At 41.7% G+C, this 21,730-nt stretch overlaps 1 long non-coding RNA gene and 1 pseudogene across 1 annotated transcript; both read left to right on the top strand.

The window, feature by feature from the left end:
- Positions 1 to 203: 203 nt before the first annotated feature.
- LOC139831654 (protein ALP1-like) overlaps positions 204 to 21,730 on the top strand; it is a 79,831-nt pseudogene continuing 58,304 nt past the window's right edge.
- LOC127304927 (uncharacterized) lies at positions 13,172 to 13,887 on the top strand. The gene is made up of 3 exons (XR_007853592.1): positions 13,172 to 13,459; positions 13,548 to 13,644; positions 13,810 to 13,887. It is a non-coding gene; the product is annotated as an uncharacterized lncRNA (long non-coding RNA).

Below are 21,730 nucleotides of genomic sequence, written 5' to 3'. Positions count from 1 at the left end.
CCTCCTGCAAGGAATCGTCCGGGGGCGCCCTAAATCGCCGTCGCCGCGCTCGTTTCTTCCTCAGCACCGACGGGTCCTTCGTCGATTCCGGCGAACCACGAGCTTCCCCGACGTTTTCGACCACGGACACGTCTTCCTGGTGATGTGTTCGACCTCCCTGACCACTCGCTCGTCCCCGTCCCCCTCTGTTTCATCTCCGTACCTTGGTGACCATCGCCGCCTCCACATATCTTCGTCGCCGACGCCTCTCCGACGAGCTCCAGCCCACGGCGCCCTTTCCTCTTGATCCGCGCCGACAAGGCAAGCTCGACACCCACGCGCGCGCTACCTGGAGTCCACGGCATCGCCGCGCGCATCCACGCCGAGCTGCAGGTGGTCACCGCCGCGTCTGGAACGGGCACGTTGTCGAGCACCTTGCGTGCATCCGCGCATGGTTCGCCAGCGTGGCTGCCACGTCAACGCCGCGGGCCCCATCCGTCAGCCGCTCGGGCTAGCCCTCCAACCGGTGAGAAATCAATCTCAGATCCAGATCTAGAACCTTTTGCGTCTAGCCCCCTGCCATGTTTCTACTCCTAACCCGCAGTCCTCCTCCCCGTCAGCTAGGCCCCGCCCGTCAGCCTCTGGGTCTATCTCCTTCTACGGTGAGAAACGTCCGCGCCGACCTGCTGCGTCAGCGCCCAGTCAGCGCCTCCCTGGCCCGCGCGTCAGCCTCTTTGTCTAGCTCTGCCTGGGTATAAAAACGATTCCCTTTCTCTCCGTTTTTCCAGGAGTTCTAGAAAATGTGATAAACTTGGATAAATCATATCTTTCAAACCGTTCATCGAAATGCAAAAAATTTTATATGAAAATTGATCAGAAAAATGCACTGAACATGAATATGCCATCCATATGCCTGTTTGCATCTTGCATCATGTCCACCCTTAAATTTGACGATAGAAAATGCAACTCCAACCTAATTTGATTGTCCAGGGTCCTGACTCCGATTAATTGGATAAGTTGCATCGCATCATATTTGCCATATCATGCATGTCATGCATATCATCTTGATCATGCTGGATCTTCTTTATCCGTAGTAGTAAGATTTGCATACGTTGTGTGTTCCAGCATTTGCTTCTTCCCGGATAGGATCACGAAGTGGCGTGGTGAGATACGACAAGTTCTCCGGATGTTCCTCGGCAAGCTTTAACAGGCAAGCATTTCCCCTATACTTCTGTCCCTGCAGAAGTCGCTCACCTATTTTATTTTGCCTTCTCCCTCATGCTAGCTTCAAGTTGCATTCTTGTCACGTGTCCCTTCCACTTGTTACCTCAAGCAGCCTATATTGCCTCCACCAACCTCCTACAGCTGTTGTTTGGTTATCGGGTCTGCCTTGCGAGTCGTAGTGCATGCTAGTGCTATTTATATCTCGTTACCGTTACTGCTATCTTATCGGGTTATCTGTTGGGGAGCATGACACATGGTTTATGGATATATCTGTTGAGGGTATCATGGTTACTTGTTAATAGTTGTTACCGGAGACATCGGTGGGTTAGCTGATCGTTTTGTGACGGCTCACTTGTGTTTCTTTAAAGCTTAGGACCCCGAGTTCTTGTTATCTGTTCCGAGACTGAGCGCTCTAACCACACGTGGGTATGTTTCTGGGTCTCCCCTCGACCACTGCCGGAATCTACAGCTTTGTCTAGTGGCCACAACTAGTTTGCATTGTTTTACCATTTGTTGTTGCGTGCATGCCAGCTTGTTACTTATTTACTTTGGGAAGCCCCTGGGTGCCTTGTATCCCTTGTTTATGGTATGCACGTATAGGTTTGCGGCCTGAGCGTTTATCGCATGCTGAAGCGGGTCATTCGCCCCTGTGTGTGTTTTGACCCTCGGAAGCCATGCACGCAATAGCTAGGTCCGCTTCGGAGATTCGGCCGGACTTCGATACGGGTTCAACTTGGTTAGGTGGCTTCCTGGACATTGTTGTCGTGAAGGAGAGTGCGAGCTGTGATATCCACCTGTCGTAAGTGGATCGAGCGGTGCATGTGGGTACATTTGGGCAACCCCTGCAGGGTGTACATCTTATCGATAAGTCGTGTCAGCGGTTATGGACGACTTGGAGCTGTATGACTCGACCATAGACAACTTACACCTGCTATTTCAATCATAATAACTTATGTAGTAAGCTAGCACAACTCTAATAATAAATGGTTAAAACTTGACAACCGTGTGAGTGCCTTTGCAAGTACTTCTTGGCGAAGGGGGAACACATCGGCTGTGTTATGTTTGCAGAGTATAGAACTATTAGTTTATGCGCTCTCTCATCTTCTTTGATTAGACGAATATAGTAGAGTGTCTCTATAGGTTTTTAGTGCTTGCGCGCTGCCGCTTAACCCCACCATATTCCCTATGATGTTCCTCTTGCGTCCTCTAAGTCCCCTGCGTGCCTCAAGTACAAAGGACGACTGGTTGATGAATGCTTATACATCTTGAAGTCTTGTTAAGTACGAACCCGTACTTATTGCTGCTTCTACGGGACATAATCGGGCAGGTATGAAGATCGGTACGATGAAGAACGACGCTAGCAAGGTTACCCTTCCGGCTTGGCCTGGGCAGGGTTATGGACGCCACTTGGTTATCTTCAGGACTCTTAGTCCAAAATTTGTATCTTGTCCGTACTCGGACAAGTTGATCTTCTGTATGATTCGGATCTTTGTATTGTATATTTGTATCTTGACTCGTTGAAGTCGTTGTTGTAACATATCTGTTTCTTGTGGGCTCTATTGTAATCCTGTTGTAATGTTACCGCTCGTGTTAATTCCTCCGGCATCACGTGTGTGATCCGTCGCGCATGTCGTGTCGGAGGGCGTCTCTGAATCGATATTGTGCGGATTTCGGCGGGTTCGCTGGGACCCTCATGGTACCAATTACGGGGCGTCACAACCTGCGCATGCACACCTAGCTACTAGCGAACGAGGCCATCTCCACTAGCATGTACGTGTGCAAAGCCACACACGTCCCTCATGCATGCGTTGACTCCGTTAGATTTCTTCTTTTCCTAACGCATAACAGTATTTGTCTCACGTAGGCTGACACGAGTACAGTTAGGTATAACACGCGAGTACAGTTACATACAACACACGGGTATAGTTACGTGCACCACACGAGTACAGTTGCGTACACGAACAAGTATAGGTACAGTCGCACACACGAGATAGGTACAGTCGCACACACGATCAGGTACAGTCGCACATACAAGCGAATACACGTACAGTCACGCACACGAGATAGGTACAGTCATGCACACGAGCAGCTAAATGTACAGAAGTACAGTCATGCACACGAGCAGGTACAGTCACGTACACGAGCAGGTACAGTCGTAAACACGAGCAAGTACATATACAGAAGTACATTCGCACACACGAACGAGTACAGTCGCGCACACGAGTAAGTACAGGTAACACACGGATGAGTACAATTACCGACTAAAGGGAAAAACTGCACCAATAACACTAAAAACAGAAGTACTTATCAGTTGAAACACGAATACAGTTAGGTACAGACCACAGGTACAATCATACTACTATTGGAAGTACGGAAAAAATATATCTCCAAATCTATCAACATGAGATCTAGTTTCGAAGATCTCGACGCGAGAATCTCAAAAGTGAAAACGGTTCGTAATTTGGACTTACGGTTCTCAAGATATTTCATTTTGAAAAAACGAATCTAGAAAAAAAGGAAAAACTGACACAACCCAGGCTTCCCCTGTGTTCTCTCCTCCCTCATTGCTTCCCCTTGCGACACGTGGCGAGCAGGGAGACCACTTCCCAGAGATTTTCTGGCACCACAGCGCGCCACTTGTCGCGTGCGGAGCGAGTTGTCTTCCCTTCGCGAAGGACGGTCTTTTTTTAATGATTTCGCGCTGCTTCTCCAGAAATCCATCTAGCTAGGCTGGGATTCACCGGGCTTTGTTAGTTAATGATTTGCTTGGACAGCCCATTCTAGCTTAATAGCATAGAGCGCGTTTGGTTGCCTGGGCGCCCTTAGGTCGCATCGGCCCACCAATTTTCGGGCCGTTTGGTTCCCTGGGCGCACTTGCGTTCTTGCATAGCACGGGTTTTAAAGCACCACTGGGACAGGTCCCGAAGGAACGCCTGGTTTGACAGTTTCTCCAGGGCACGGCCCTGGCGAGACGAAAATTGACAACGCCGTTTGCGCGGAAGCTCCGCCTCGACATGGCGGGAGAAGCCGAAATCCGAGCGGCGTTGTGCGGCAAAGGTAGGGGTAACCTCCCTCTTCGGTTACCCTCTCCATTAGCCCCCTCCCAAATTTTGTCTTCCCCCAAATTTCGCACCGGCGGCGGCGACGACGGCGACCTAAATCTGGCAGCGCGCATCTCCCTTTGGTGTCCGGCGCCAGACTAGGGTCCTCTTCTCCAGCCGCAGCGGAGCCTGCGCACATCTGCGACGGCTTTCGGCCCTGTCCTTTGTCCGCCATGACAGAGGTAAGTGGAAACTCCTCTGCTCTAATGTAGTGTTAGATTCATGTTGGTAGAACTAGTTGGGTTCGATAAGACCGTTCGTAATGCATAGTTCTTGTTTGAGTAGACCGACCAGCTCCAGCTTGTGCATCACGCCGCATCACTCATCATTTGCATACAAGCCTGGATCCTGATCGTGCACAAGAGAGCAGTTAGGCATGCTGCTTTTCCTCGTGTGACTTACGGTCCTATATGTTATAACGAGATCAGGAGACGATTGCCAACCTAAACAAGATCTACAACTCCAACGACGTAGAGGCTATCCAGATGCTACGGATGAGAAGAGCCCCTTTCTATGCACTTGTGAAAACGTTTAGGGATAGAGAACTGTTGACTGATAGCATCCACACCTCTGTCGAAGAACAAGTCGCAATGTTTTTTCATGTCGTCGGTCATAACCAGAGGTTCAGAGTCATCCATAACACATTCAGACGATCCATGGAGACTATCTCTCGGTACTTCCAGCAGGTGTTGTACGCAATTGGGAGCTTAGAGGTGAAATGATCAAGGCACCATCAATGAACACACCAACCGAGATCAAGAACAGCTACAGGTGGTTCCCCTATTTCAGGATCATGTGAAGGGATTCGTAGCATAGAAAACAAAAAAATTCCTACCGCGAGAACGAATAACAAGCCATGAATGCAATCTAGAAGATGGGAGCAACGAGAAGATCATGAGACTAGCCCTCGAAGATTTCCAAAGCCTACGAGATTAGATCTCGTTGTTGCTGTAGTCGATCACTTGCCGCTTTCGAAAGCGCGTAGAAGATCTTGATGGTGCCACAGTCGGGCAGCACTTCCGTACTCGGTCACACGTACGGTGTTGATGACGACGTCCTTCTCCCCGTTTCAGTGGGCAGCGGATGTAGTAGATCCTCCTCGAAATCCCGCCAGCACGACGGCGTGGTGGCGGTGGTGGTGGAGATACCGATGATCAAACCTCGGACAAGTAAAATAGTTATCATCTCTTGGGCATATCTCCAACAGTCTCCCACTTGCACTAGAGTCAATAATCTAGTTTACATTTGTAAAGATATAACACCTTGGCCTTTTGGTGCTTATCATGTTTTGCTCACGGGAGAGGTTTTAGTCAACGGATCTGACACCCTCAGAAACGTATGTATTGTGCAATTCATTTGCGTCTTCACGCATCACTCATTTTCCAAATGAGTCGGCATTAATTATATATGCTTAGTCCTCTGGTGGAACCTTAATTCCGCGGTCTGAAATAAGTCACTAATATTGTCACACACAATATAGCTTCAAAGTTCTGACACTATCGGAACTACACCAATTTCTTAAAGAACTTCTCGACTCAACATCCTCAGTCATTGTCAAAACAATGACATGCTTTGCCTATGTTTGTAGAATCCGTCACAATATTTAGAACTCATCTAAATCTAGCATAGACATCTTCTAGTTCATTGTGCTAACTTTTAATCAACACTTAGACTAATTGAGATTGAAATTTTTATTTTTATATGTGACCAAACTAATATCGGTGTAACACCTTACAGCGATTTGTTTGTCATTACCCCATGTAAAACTATATATATCCTTGGTTCTTCTAAAGCACTCAGGGATATTCTTACTGTCGTCCAATGATCATCACATGAATCATTCTGGTATACACTCCTAACTCTTTAGAGCACAGGACATCTGATTTTGTACATATTATTCGTGATATAAAATCACTCATATGTTTTTACTCATCAAGTCTCAAATACACTCAAGTCTTGTTAAACCTTCACATGAAAAGAACACCTTCTTAATATTTTTATATTGAACTACTTCAATATTTATTCTATGTACTTTAACTTAAACTTATTATGTGTTTCAATCTATCTTCATAGATCTTAACACTAAATATGTTTTAGTTCATATCCTTTCATTGAATTTAATTCTCAATGAAACTTTTTGATCAAGTATATAATTACATCATTTATAACCAACTATATGTCAGCTACATAAAGTATTATAAATATGTCTCAGAGCTCCCACTTAATTTCTTGCAAATGCAAGCTTCTTCATCATTTCTGATGAAATCAAAAACTCTTTGACTATTTCATCCGGTGAAGATTCCAAGTCCGCGATACTCACTTCATCCAATTGAAGTTCGTATACCTATATAGTATTCCACGGACCAGCAAAACTCTTTGTTGTATCTTGTATACACCTTTAATACACACTTCTGTTAAGTAATGTATTTTGCCATCCTACTAGCATATCTCATAAAAGAAATATGTAGCGATTACTAGAATAATCCATATATACTATAAGCATCGCTACTGAAGATCTAATCTTATCGTAGTCAACTCTTTGAACTTTGTCGTAAACAACTTTTTGACAAGTCGAGCTTCTTCAAGGATATTTCATCCAAGTCCATCAATTTTATAGATCCATTTACTTTCAAAAAGTATTGACCTATCTTGGATTTCATGGCGCATAGCCATTTTAACGGAGTCAGGGCCCATCATAGCTTCTTTGTATGTAGTTGGTTTATCATTGTTCAAAATCAATCCTCTGTTCACAAATCATTTATTTGATCACAAAGTAAACCATACCTACAAGGTTCAATAGGTACTTCGATCTTCATGACTATAACACTTTGTAGACATGGGAGCTATGATCATCGTGGCCGCATCCAGAACCATTTCTGATGCTGCGCTACTCTGGCCATCATGCTCAGGTTCATAAACCTTATCAAGTTTCATTGTCCTCCCACTCAAAAACTTCGCTAGAAAAAATTTCTTGGAAATAAGTAAGAAACATCGACAAACACTTTTGTCTTTGTCTCCATAGTGGAAAGAATTCCCAATCAATTCTTTGGGATAACCAACAAAGAGATTCATACGATTTTGGTTGTAAACTTATTTACTTATGCTATGCATACCAAAATTTAAGAAAGGACCATTAGGGTTTACACCCATGCCATAACTCGTATGGTGTCATTTCAACGGATTATGATGATGCTCTATTCAGTGTAAAAGCGGTAGTCTCTAAAGCATAATCCACAAAAATATAATGGCGTCAATTTATTTTATATCATCATTAATCCAACAAGGTTTGGATACGTCTCTCAGATACTCTATCATCAATATGATACTCCAAGAAACGTGAGTTGTAGAACAATTTCATAACTCTCTTAGATGTTCGCTAAAAATCGTAATTCAAATATTTCCACCATGATCCAATCATAGATATTTGACTTTTATATTACGATGATTTCCACTTCATGCTGAAATTTATTTGAATCCATTCAAATGTTTCAAAACTTCTTCCTTATCGAATAAATATATTCACATATATATACCCAATTCATTGTTGAAAGTTTTCATGAAGTAGAAGAATCTCCCGCACACAACTATGTCCAGTGAACCACATACATCATCATGTATGTTTCCACTAAGTTAGTTGCCCGTTCAACTCTTGGCCTATGAACGGTATTTCAGTCATTCCTTTTAGAAGAGATTTGCAAGCGCCAAACAATTCAAAAATCAAATGACTCCAAAAATCCATTTGCATGGAGTTTCTTCATGCGGTCCTTTCTGACATGACCTAAATGGCGGTTCCACAAATAAGTGGAATTCAAATCATTTGCCTTACGGCATATTAGCGTCAGTGTTATGTATGTGTGTTTCACCATTAAGATTTATAATAACTTATCTATCGTACATGATGTAAGGTCATAATTTGAACAACTCATTGTCTTCATTTGACCAGAGAAAAATAACAATTATTAATTTCTTTATTATAAATCCTAAGGGCTAGGTAGAATGCCAACGACAAACATAATAACACTTTATTATGTTCCAGACGTGCATTATTACCATATACCTTATCAGTTACTTAGGCCATTGTATTCTTGTATTGCATTGTGTTGTATGACATCTCATACCAACCAATATGATACTTATACCCAAGAATTTCAATATGTGACCAAACAAGGAATACATCCATAACATGTATATCATCTATATACACCTGAGCTAGACTTTCTAGTCTTTTCTTTCTTTCTGCCAAAAATCTTTTGTAGTTTCTCTGTTAGCTTTTCTCATTCTCAGAAAACACTTCACCTTTTCAATAACTTCTAGGTCCATTGGTCAAATACCAATAACCTTGAGGATCTTACTTTGAAGTTGATCATCATATGACTAGTGTTCCAGATTTCACTATTAGTAACTTTGTAATATGATGAACAATTTCACTCATAATTTTATCCATCATATCATGACGACTTTTCGAGACCATGTCTGTACATTCTAGGCTCGTAAAGTTTAACCTCAGTATTCGCATGTGCAAATATGGCTTGCACCCGTTGTATGCACACGTAGAATCTATAACACACGATTATCACGTGATGCTTCGAAACGACGAGTCTTAGCAACGGTGCATACTAAGGACGATCACTTCATGGATATGCGAATATCGTTAGTGCCCAACTAAGTTGGAGGATTGGGACGCCTGGCGTCTTCAACCTTCGTACATTCCCATAAAACTTATGAGTTTATGTAGTCTCACTAGATTATATTCTATCATCTTGCAATAAGGTCTTAGATATCACATATATCTCATACCTTGCTTATTTCTGAAAACAAAATTTCCAGCTCCTTACTTTTCAAACAGATTTGAACTTCAAGTTTCACGGAGACAACATGACTTTAGGTACTAATTGAAACCATTTCTCTTTGAATCAACAATGTGAGGTTTACTAAAAGTTTGCAATAGGAATTAATTATTTCTTGATTCTTTAACAATACGGCACCAGTCTGTAAAGTTACTTGTTAGACATAATAGTATTTCTATTTCAATTACAAGACTAGCGCTTGGTAGATAACGGATGCCAATTCTACAAATTAATTCAAAATACTATTCAGACTATGTTTATGATAATTAGTTCATTTTTTAATCTAATTACTAATGAACTCCCACTTAATACAACATCCCTCATAGTTGTTAAGTGGTACATGATCCATATCCACTACACCAAAACCGATCATCACGTGAGATGATGTAGCTCTAACGGTGAACATCAACATGTTGATCACATCATCCATATGACTCGTGTTCAATCTTTCGGTTTCCTATGTTTCGAGGCCATGTCTATACATGCTAGGCTCGTCAAGCAAACCCAAGTATTCCGCGTGTGCAACATGGCTTACACTCGTTGTATGTGAACGTAGAATCTATCACATTCGATCATCACGAGATGCTTCAAAACGACGAACTGTAGCAACGGTTAGGGGAGAACACTTTATTATCTTGATATTAATGTGAGGGATCATCTTATAATGCTACCGTCGCGATCTAAGCAAAATAAGATGCATAAAGGATTAACATCACATGCAATTCATATGTGATATGATATGGCCCTTTAGTCTTTGCGCCTTTGATCTTCATCTCAAAAGCACGGACATGATCTCCATCATCAACGGGCATGATCTCCATCATCGTCGGCGTAGCGTCAAGGTCCATGACGCCGTCTTCATGGTTGTTCACCACATGTAGCAAATATTACAACTACTTTGAAATAACCCTACTACATGAAATATAAAGACAACCATAAGGCTCCTGCCGGTTGCCACAATACAATAATGATCATCTCATACATATTCATCATCACATCATGGCCATATCACATCACCAAACCCTGCAAAAACAAGTTAGACGCCTCTAATTTGGTTTGCATATTTTACGTGGTTTAGGGTTTTCGAGTAAGATCCAATCTACCTACGAACATGAAACACAACGGTGATACTAGTGTTGTCAATAGAAAGAGTAAATTGAATCTTCACTATGGTGAGAGAGACAGACACCCGCAAAGCCACTTATGCAATACAAGTTGCATGTCGAGCGTGGAGCAAGTCTCATGAACGCGGTCATGTAAAGTTTGTCGGGCCGCTTCATCCCACCATCCCGCAAGATGCAAAGTACACCAATTAAAGACAACAAAAGCATCAACACCCAAAAAACCATTGTGTTCTACTCGTGCAACCAATCTATGCATAGACACGGCTCTGATACCACTGAAGGGATTCGTAGCATAGAAAACAAAAAATTCCTACCGCAAGAACGAATAACAAGCCAAGATGCAATCTAGAAGATGGGAGCAACGAGAAGATCATGAGACTAACCCTCGAAGATTTCCAAAGCCTACGAGATTAGCTCTCGTTGTTGATGTAGTCGATCACTTGCCGCTTTCGAAAGCGCGTAGAAGATCTTGACGGTGCCACAGTCGGGCAGCACCTCCGTACTCGGTCACACATACGGTGTTGATGACGACATCCTTATCCCTGTTCCAGCGGGCAGTGGAAGTAGTAGATCCTCCTCGGAATCCCGACAGCACGACGGCGTGGTGGCGGTGGTGGTGGTGGAGATTTTCGGCAGGGCTTCTCCTAAGCGCTACGGGAGGTGTATGAAGAGGGGGCGGCTAGGGTTTGGGGAGAGGGGGCAACTGGGGCGCCGGCCTTGGTGCCTCTGGTTGGTGCATCAGGGCTTCGCCTAAGCGCTGTTGGAGGTGTATGAGGAGGGAGGTGTGCTAGGGTTTGGGAGAGAGAGGGGGCTAGGGCGCCGGCCAAGGGAGCCCTAGGTGGTGCAGCCAAGTCTAGGGCTGCCCCCTCCCTCTCCTCCTCATTATATAGGTGGAACCCCCAAGGGTTTGTGTAACAGCCCAACTTTCGCAACCTTGATTAATTGTCTTTAATGCAAAAATTAGGGGGAACAAAAACTTTTTCTATAAACTAATTAGATGAATTGCCTTGATCTGTTTGTTAAGATGAATTGCTTTGATCTGTTGGTAGATGTATTGTCTTGTTTTGCTTGTTGAGTTTTGTCTTGAGCTACCTCAAAGAACAACACCCCTAGTGGTAAATCAAACAACTCACCTAATAAAACACATGTGTGGCTTAGGAAAAATTATTTTACTTCTTACTACACCAACCTCTCTACTTATGGCAACATGAGTGTGCCCTCTTGAAGTTCCTCTTGGTGTTCTAAATCTAGCTAAAAACATCCTTGAATCAAAACTGGGGATCATCGGCTCCTTATCATACTTTTCCCTTGCCATCTAAAGAAATGCACTTGGTCCTAAACCTACTATTTCGTGAGCACATCTCAACCATGTCCTTTCCTTGAACCAAATCCCTTTATACTCTTTTATCCTTGTGTGCTTTGAGACCCAGACGACATTCTGTTTTTGGTAGGCTTAAGATATTCAAACTTTGGCAGTTGATATCTAAGCACCCACAACTATTATTTGTAAACTCAATGCATGGATCCCCTCTATGCATCACAATATGCAACTTCCATGTCTTGCATGTCCCATTCTACTCTTGCAACTATTATACTCCATTGATCTTGTACCCTATCCAATGTTTAACCTCAAGATCACTTTCTGCACTTTTGCCTCTTGTTTTTATTCAAGTTTAATCTTCACAAAACCAAGAGTGGAATGATGGGTACATTTTGTAGCCACTATCTACCCTTGAGAACACTTCTCCCTAAATTAGTTTTTCTTTCTCAAAAACCCTATTGTTTTTGCTTCTCTAGTTTTGATCAGAAAACTACTTCTGGTTTTATGAAATCTTCTCAAGATATTTCTTCAAAGAAAACAAGGAACTGAAATGGGTTTTGTTTTTCATCCCATTTCTACCAAGTACTGATTTCTGAAACATTACTTTCTATTTTGTTTTCTTTTTAACAAAAGGCTTGTTTATGGTACTTATACCATTCCTTGTTTGCCTCTTGCTTATTTTACATTTGAGAAAAACTCTACCTTACTTTAGAAAGTAAGTAGAATATTTTGAACTCCTATGTTCCAACTAGTTTTATCTCAGCATTTTCAAATTCCATTACACTTGAGTTCATTCCCAATTGTCCCTAGACAATTGAGGTGTTTTCATAAACCTTTAAAATAAATCCTTTTCAAATGGCATCACTTGCACATCTTATGCACACCTCTGATCTACCACATTGTATCCCCCCATCCTCCAATTTTTGATCAAATGGATGATCATTTGATACTTTCAAATCACTCCCAGTTGACATTTTATTTGAAGAGCAACTTATTTTTCATCATACCTATCTCACTCATGTATTATTTTCCATCACCACCCATCTACCCTGGCATGCTCAAACATTGTTTCATGTGGTTAATCCCAATCTTTTCAATTTGGAATTCAAATGAAAACTTCTATTCATCAACTCTACCTTGGGAACTATCTTCATCATAAGTTGGTCTCAACCAAAGTGGTGAAGATTATTCTCATGGCACATGTCACCCTCATATTCCTTTCTATCTATATGTATCTACTCCCATTCTAATCCTCATCAAAGTCACCCTTTGACATTATCTCCTCAACATCATGACTTGGTCTATACCCATGGATGTTGTGCACCTCTCTCATTGTTCACTTGTGTTTGGCAAAAATGGAGCCGGCCATTGTGTTGGCATGACAATTTCGGCCAGCCATTGTCCTTCTCACTTTCTTCCTCCATAAGTCTTGCCTTCCACCTAACCCAATCACTAAATGGGAAGCCTCCCAACCAACCCAATCAATGAGGAGACAGCCAACCCACCATTCCTCTATAAATAGAGCTTGGCCGGCCACCTCCTCTCCTTTGCTTCTCATTTTTGGCTTCCCACTCCTTCCTCCACTCTCTCCTATCCTTCTCCTACCTCTTCCCCACGAGCTGCTGCTCCACCAAGGCTCCATGGCCGGCCATGGCCATGGAAAGCTCACCAAGATACAGCTCCCTCCTCCCTCAAGGTCCTCCTCACCATGAGAGCATCCCTCTCCTTCTTCTCCCCAACCCTAGATGGTTTTATCTCCTCTTATTCTTCCTCCCTTGCTAAGATTGGATCTTGATGCAGGTGCATGTTGGTCCAAGCATGGAGAAGGTTGAGCAATCCTCAGATCTGAAGTTCTTGAGCAAAGTTCGTCCAAATCCCTGCAATAATTCCTGCTATCTTGCCGTTTCAGATTCTGTACGATTTTGTAAAATCCGCCAAAACTCGTGTGAAGATCCAAATCGAGTGATTCAAAGTTCCACAGGTAGATATTGAAAAGATCTACAACTTGGCGTTGGTCTCATCCTCAAATTCGTTACGGATTTTCCTCGGTAAATAAAGTTCTGTAAACATGCAGAATCACTGTTTGTTATATTTGTTCCGTTTTACAAAACCTTTTTGAGCAAACTAAACACTGGGTGAAAGCCCTCTTCAGTACCTTCGTTTTAGCGTTGGTTTCACTCCGAATGACCTCCTGAAACTAAAATGGTTCACAGATCAAGATCTGGTCAGATCTGACTTTGTCAAATTAAACCAGGAGCCTGGAAACGAATTTTTGAATGAAACAAATTGGGTAAGAACCACCTATTCAATACCTTTCATATGCAGCTGTCCTCATATTTATATGAATTACGTACGATTTTTGGTGAATTAAACTTGTTCTGTGTATTCTGCAGACATGGCTGTTAGCTTTTAAATCACCAAAAATCCATCTTTGAACCTAATTGAGTGATTCTAATTATGTAGGACTACTGGATATTTTCTTAATCATCTCAAACAATTTTCAAACCTTTATCTGTTGTGTAAATCCAGAGATAAATCAAATGGTAAAGACATGCAGTAACCTTGTTAATTCATTTCTGAGAGTTTTAAAAATAATTTAAACCCAAATCCAATTGTGTATACACCTCTATTTAAATATCTTTCAAATGGCGGTGGTATCATATTTTTAGGATTTTTCTATGAATTGTGGTATACAGATCTTGTTTTCTGTACAGTCAGATTCAAGCAAATTCCTAAAATAGTAGGATTAACCTTTTTGAGTAATTCCAATTGGGTTAGTCTTGTATTAGCATGGGCATCTAGGAAAAATACTATTAGTCTCTGTTCATGAATATTGGTTACTGATATTAACATGTGTGTGCTACATGAGTTGTGAAACAAAACTTTTTGGTTTATTTAAAACCCTTGACCAACTCTTTTTATTAGAAATTGACAACCTTTGTTTTATTCTGGCAAAACAAAACCTCTGCAACTTAACATTAGTTCTATTGTTTTGCTTAAGATTCTAAAAGGTGTGGTATCTTGCTTGCTTCCTATTTGTGGGTATAGTGTTGAGTGAGCAAATTAAATTAGGAAAATTGATTTCTATTTTTCCAAAAATGTTTGAAAGTTTAATATGAATGTGTTTGTTTCCAAACTAATGCTCTTGTCCTCTTCATGATGTTATCTACCAGGGGATAATTGGTTTATACCATGGTGATATCCGAGAAAGACAATTGCTAAGTTGTGATACACTCATGCCTCTACTAGGTAAATAAATGGGATTTTCTAAATTAAAACTCTTAAAGTTGTTTTGTGGTATCCCTAAGTCCTTAGTATGTTATCCCTTGGCTGCATGGTTAGTTTTTGATTGTTGCATGTTTGTTTTGTTGGTGCAAAGTGATTGATTGTGTTCCTTTTATATTTTCCGGCGATAGATGCGAACAATTCCGGAGAAGAAGAAGAAGTGGAATCGGATGAGGATTTTATTTATGTTGTTGGGATTCTTATATTGATAGAGTTGAAGAAGTCCAGGGACAAATAATCCAAGGCAAGCCATCTTTTGATCTCTGATTCAGTGTCTAGTTGGATGTCATTTGTTGATATCCAAAGCACCTTGATTCTATGTGTGTTGTTCTCTTTATTATTGTCATCTTTGTATGGTCGCTAGTGGAGTACTCCCTAGTGGTGATACTCCACTATTGTCTTTGTGATTTTGGGATGCATGGCATCATGGTCATGCTATTCCACTTGGTTATCTTGTATGCTCAACTTGAGCATGTCTCATCTCAAGATAATGACTTACACCACACCCACCCCCTTTTGTAGTATAGAGGTATCAATGTCATGATCTTGGTGTATTCTCAACTTGAGAGGAGTATGCCGTGTACCCATGGGAAAGTAGGTTGGATAGTGATACTCCACTATCTAAGTTGTATATTTAGCACCACCAATCTGAAAGTATAATCCTCCTTGTGTTGTCATAGTACATGCTTACCTTAAGCAAGTATGATCCACCCCATTACCCCTTTTTACAGCATCTATGGCGTGATGACTCTCATCTCGGCCGTAGTGCAATAGTAGTTCAACTCATGAAAATTTAGGTTGGGAACCCCTCAAGGCTTACCTTGTTGTAAATGTTTTGTGAAAACCTTGGGTAAGTTTACTCTACCCAAGTGTATGTTTTGGAAAGACAAGGTCTTTGGACAAGGATGTTGGAGGAATATGGTTGGTTGTTGGCAAGTAAAGGAAGTGTGGGTGAAATGTTTTTCAAAGGAGCACTACGTATAAGTGTTCGCCGTCACAACTTTTTACCGCGCAACGACACTACCCTGGTGTGGGACGGGGCTTGATGCGTCTCCAACATATCTATAATTTCTGATGTTCCATGCTTGTTTTATGACAATACCTACATGTTTTGCTCGCACTTTACAATGTTTTTATGCATTTTCTGGAACTAACCTATTAACAAGATGTCGAAGTGCCAGTTCCTGTTTTCTGCTGTTTTTGGTTCCAGAAAGGTTGTTTTGGCAATATTCTCGGAATTCGACGAAACAAAGACCCAATATCTTATTTTTCCCGGAAGACCCCAGAACACCGAAGGAGAGTCGGAGGCGGGCCAGGGGGCCACCACACACCAGGGCCGCGCGGGCTCCACCCTGGCCGCGCCGGCCTATGGGGAGGAGGCCCCAGGCGCCCTCCTGCGCTGCCTCTTCGCCTATATAAGCCCTTTCGACCTAAAACCGCGATACGAATTGACGAAACTCCAGAAAGACTCCAGGGGCGCCGCCGCCATCACGAAACCCCAATTCGAGGGACAGAAGTCTCTGTTCCGGCACCCTGCCAGGACGGGGAAGTGCCCCCGGAAGCCATCTCCATCGAAGCCACCGCCTCCATCATGTTCCGTGAGTAGTTCCCCCATGGACTACAGGTTCTAGCAGTAGCTAGTTGGTACTCTCTCTCCCATGTACTTCAATACAATGATCTCATGAGCTGCCTTACATGATTGAGATCCATCTGATGTAATCGGTGTTGTGTTTGTTGGGATCCGATGGATGATACATTATGATTAGTCTATCTATAAAGTTTGTGAAGTTATTGTTGCTGCAATCTTGTTATGTTTAATGCTTGTCACTAGGCCCCGAGTGGCATGATCTTAGATTTAAGCTCTATACTTATTGCTTAGATTGTATCTACAAGTTGTATGCACATGTCTATGTCCGGAACCAAAGGCCCCAAAGTGACAGAAATTGGGACAACTGGAGGGGAAGGCGTAGGTATGAGGATCATATGTTTTCACCAAGTGTTAATGCTTTGCTCCGGTGCTCTATTAAAAGGAGTACCTTAATAGCCAGTAGATTCCCTTGAGGCCCGGCTGCCACCGGCTGGTAGGACAAAAGATGTCATGCAAGTTTCTCATTGCGAGCACGTATGTAATATCCCAGGATTGGGGGTTACAAAAAGAGAGGAAACAGATGTGTGCATTGCATTCATGCATAGAAAATCCGGGGAATTTTTGCGCTTTTGTTTAAAACTGTCAAAGGGATCGAGGTTTCTCTTACGTCGGTGGAATTGATTTAGATCATCGACGCGAGTGCGATAAATTTCGACATGACCTTTGGCAAACTATCTGTTTTGGGAGAACAAATTGAAATTCAATTCGAATATGAACAATAGAAATTCAAATGAGGATTTGAATTGCAAACAAAAATATAATCACAGTATAGAATCGAATTGGATAAAGAATTTTAAACCTTATTACATTTATAATTATACAGTTATTTACAAGTTTCAAAAGGAGAAATAAATTATGAATGAAATACTACAAGCACGGAAACCCACACAAGTAATTTTTGTAAAATAATTATTCAAATATTACAAGTTACAAAAGAAATAGAAGATTACAAAAATTATAAAAGAAATCCTATATCTATATCTTCTCACACTTCTTAGTCTCCATTTCTTGTAGAACACAAATAAAGCAAAGCTAAAAAAAATGCATTGGTTAGAGATTAAAATGTAGCCATCAATTAAAGACAGTTGCTAATTAAAGAGAGCCTAAGTAATATTTGATCTGTGAAGTAGAGCCACACTTTTAAGTTGCACCAAACCTATCGGCCAAGTCCAAATAGGCAACCACACTTTAGTTGTCACCAAGAGAAAACCAAATTTGCATCTAACAAGAATTATTCAAGTGGATAAGCAAGGTAGCAACCGTGCCTTGCACTAGGGTAAAAGGCAACCAGCTTGGAAACTTGTACCATTAAGTGGGGACTATCACAAGCAGCTCACGCATCACTTTCGTGCTATGTGCTGTCATCAGCATAGACAACTCCCAGCAGTATAAAAGCACATCAGCAGCAGCCGGCCAAACCATTTTCACAAATCAGCCAAACCACAAGGAACCATCTAGCAATCCTTTACACCAGCAAGAATACCAGAAGCAAATCATATGTCCGCCAAGAACACCTTGGAAGTATCATATCCTGTTCCACACAAATAAGAGCCAAACAACAACTAGATCTTAGGAAGCAGGCCAATCAGCTAGGAGGTGGAGGCATGCCACAAGAAGCAGGATAGATCTGACTCTACACTAGCAGGTTGATTCAGCAACAACTTTTTAATAAAATCATCAGTTTCCATCAGTCACTGGTTTAGATCACAAGGATCTATTCCAGATCATTATGTGCTTGGAGATTAGTTCAAGCACAAATAGGAGTTTGTTTGGGGAATTTTAACATCATCTGATCATGGTTATGATCTTCGCCTAATACATCACTCTACATAATCTACCAACAGCACCAATCTTGCTAAATGGATATTTCTTCTGTGCACACTCCCAGGAGCTACCACAGAGTGGATTAAACCTAAGCAGATGGCACATGGAAAGATTTTGCAAGTAATAACATTGGCAAATCTCATACTATAAATCATCAGTTTAAATTGTGAGAGGTGATTCTCTCAGTCTGCATAGATATGCTATGCCTGATCATCACAGAGAAATAAGAGCTATGCCATAGTATCTGTTCTTATTACAAATCTGAGCCTCAGCCTTTGCATCACCGGCTAAAGCAAGCATATGTATGTCCATTAAAATCAACTCAAGCATTATTAGAATCTTGGGATGGACATTTGCATCATCTGTTCCTATAGCCCAGATCAATACATATTTTCTACTCTACACAAGCACCTACAGCACTATATCTTACACCAACATGTCATCACCTTGTGCTCACTCAATTGTGGCACTATAGGATAATCATACCAGTGAGATAGCACATGGGCACGTATGTAAAGAAAGAAAAGACATCAACACTAAGCTACAAAATCATCAGCCTTTGCATCTCAGGAAGGAGCCAAGAAATCAAGAATATATTTGTTCTTATAAATTAATAATCAGTAAGAGAATTACAACCAGCTACATATGCCTGGATGATTAATCATCCAATTAGAGGCATCACGATAATTATTAAGCAAGGATCTGTCCAGTACCATTTGTGCACTCGATTTAGTCATCACTATAATCAGCCAGTAATACACAACCTGCTCCAGGAATTACTTGAGTTCCAGAAAATGAATTCCAGGCCAACCAAGTAGTGTATAGTCATAACCAAGTCATATTAAACAAGCAAATAAGTTCAACAGCCAGCCAACAATTCAATCCGGCTTGAGAAATCAATAATACATGTTCCTTGCATATATAAGCCACTAAGAATTAAACAAGAGTATCACTGAATTGTCTCAGCCAATAGTAATATCCATATTCATATTTGCTAGGCATATCATTTCAGCAAAGACCAGGGATGGTTATCCATCCAAACTATGGCTGCAATGGTAACAGCAGACCAGCAACCTTTTACAGGCCTCCTAGAATACCAATTCATCCAAACTGGAGCCTTACAAAGCACATATTAGCTAACCACTCTTAAGCATAATAATATAGTTCACTAGAATAAGTATTTGACTGATAAATTTACAAGTCATATAGCCCATGAATAGCACTTCCAAGCATATGCAATAATCAGGCCAAGCACTCAAGTCCTTGATCAACAAATTCATAGCCATTGAGAATACAGAGAGGGGGAATAGCTGACAGTAGTGTAGTCAAATAGAGGAAGAGGCCGACGCCGGGGTTGCAGTCATAGATGCCGTCCGGCCGGCGTCGAGGATGAAGTAGTCCCCGCGGCACCACACCACCATCCCATGTCATCTCCTCCACACCGCCACTAATCCACAACCAAAGCAACCGACCAGTAAATGGAGGGCGTCGGGGTTACAGACACTACCATCCGCCGGCGCCAGGTAGAGCACGTCGTGGCAGTTCAGAGCCCGCCTCGCCGGTGCCAGAGAGGACAGGAAGCAGCCGGGGACGCAGGCACAAGAGCCGCGCCGCAAGCACGAGCCCTACGGCTCAGGTTATGCGGACGTCCGCGCGCATGTGCTGGAGGATGGTGCTGTTGCGGAGATCCGTTATAGGAGTCGGTGGCGGAGCCCACGCTCTCAGGCGGCCGGCGATGGCCGAAGCAGCAGCAGGTGACGGAAGAACCGCCGGTGACCATTAGGGTTTCCGGGGTCGTGGGCGAGCAACTGGGGCCATGGGAATCAAATCAAGGAGAGGGATTCGTAGAGCATGAGGAGGCGGAGCAGATCCGGCTAACGACGGCGCCGGAGTGTGCCGGAGGCAGCGAGGAGATAGCGGTAGCGCGGCGGATTCATGGTCGCCTGGGCAGAGGTGTGGGAGAAAACAGAGGGGAACGAGAGAGAGAGAGGAGGTGATCGACGAGAGAGTGAGGGGCTGGGTCGGGGTTCGCCCGACCCAACCAGACCAACTCGGTCGGGAATGGATGGGCCACTGTTGGTTGGGCCATTGGGCCATTGGGCCAGCCCAATTTACCATTGGGCCATTGGGCCAACCCAATTTACCATTGGGTCTATTCTTTTTAGGAAAAAAAAACCTTTTAAACATTTAAGTAAATAAAAAGAAAACAATAAATAGAAGTGAATATCAGAAAATGACATCTATAAATAAAAATTATAGAAATACAAATATTTTAAAATTAAAAGAACAATAATATGAATGATCCTCTAAATTTTAGAAGACCAATTTTAAATCTTAAACTATTAAGATCTAAATACTAAAAAATATAATTTTCTTGTTTCTATTTTTCACATCAAGAAAATAGTAAGTATTACTTGTATTAAAATTTCATATAATACAACAAATATTTCTTTATGGTTATGTTTAATCATATGAAAATCCTAATTCCCTATTGGATGAAATCACAACCTTGTCATTTTATGTGGAACCCTAAAACCCTAAATTCATTTAGGAACCCTAGTTCCTTTAATTTATTTGTGAACCCTAATTACCCCTAAAACCTAAACCCTAGATTATGGTATATGGTCTTGTTACCCTTTTTGCATTCATAGATCCATAGTAGCAACTAAATACTTGTCATGTCTTCATAAAATAATATAGACCTATCCCTAATAAATTGGTATTTCATGTTTCCATCCAAATCAAACCTAGATGATCAAATAGGATTAACCAAATCTAAGCCCTAGTTCCTATTCCCAAGGTCATCATCCTTAATTGACCATCTTTAGAATCAAACCAATTTGATCAACTCTAATAGCAATAATGCTTAAATAATTTGCATCATTTACCATACTCATTTAACCTTAATAGTGTTAGGTGTTTATAAATCATCCTATTTTGGAACCACCATTCATTACTTAGTGGATCCAATAGGAAACCCTAATACCTATAAACCCTAATTGAATTACTTCTTATTACTTAAGAAGTATGTTCTTCAAAAGTTATTCTTTTGAAGTAAATAGGGAGTAGCCATCAAACCTGCTTCAAAGGATCCATAAACCCTAACTACCTATCACCAATAAGGTATACCAACCTTGATAGCAACCATATTTAATGAATTTCCTAAGATGTGCATCCAACCTTGTTAGGATCCATCTAATACCTACTTAAGAAACTAATTTGGAAACCATAGTAAACCATAGAACTCCACAACCATAATTGTCATACTTGTTCTTTATTAAAGAACATGTTCTTCAAAAGTTATTCTTTTTGAAGTATATAACAAGTAATCATCAACCATACACTATAGGATTTAAAAATTGACAACTGATCTTTAC

The sequence above is a fragment of the Lolium perenne genome, chromosome 5 (assembly GCF_019359855.2).
Source record: "Lolium perenne isolate Kyuss_39 chromosome 5, Kyuss_2.0, whole genome shotgun sequence".
In the NCBI taxonomy this organism is placed as follows: Eukaryota; Viridiplantae; Streptophyta; class Magnoliopsida; order Poales; family Poaceae; genus Lolium; species Lolium perenne.
This window is presented reverse-complemented; position numbering and strand designations above follow the sequence as displayed.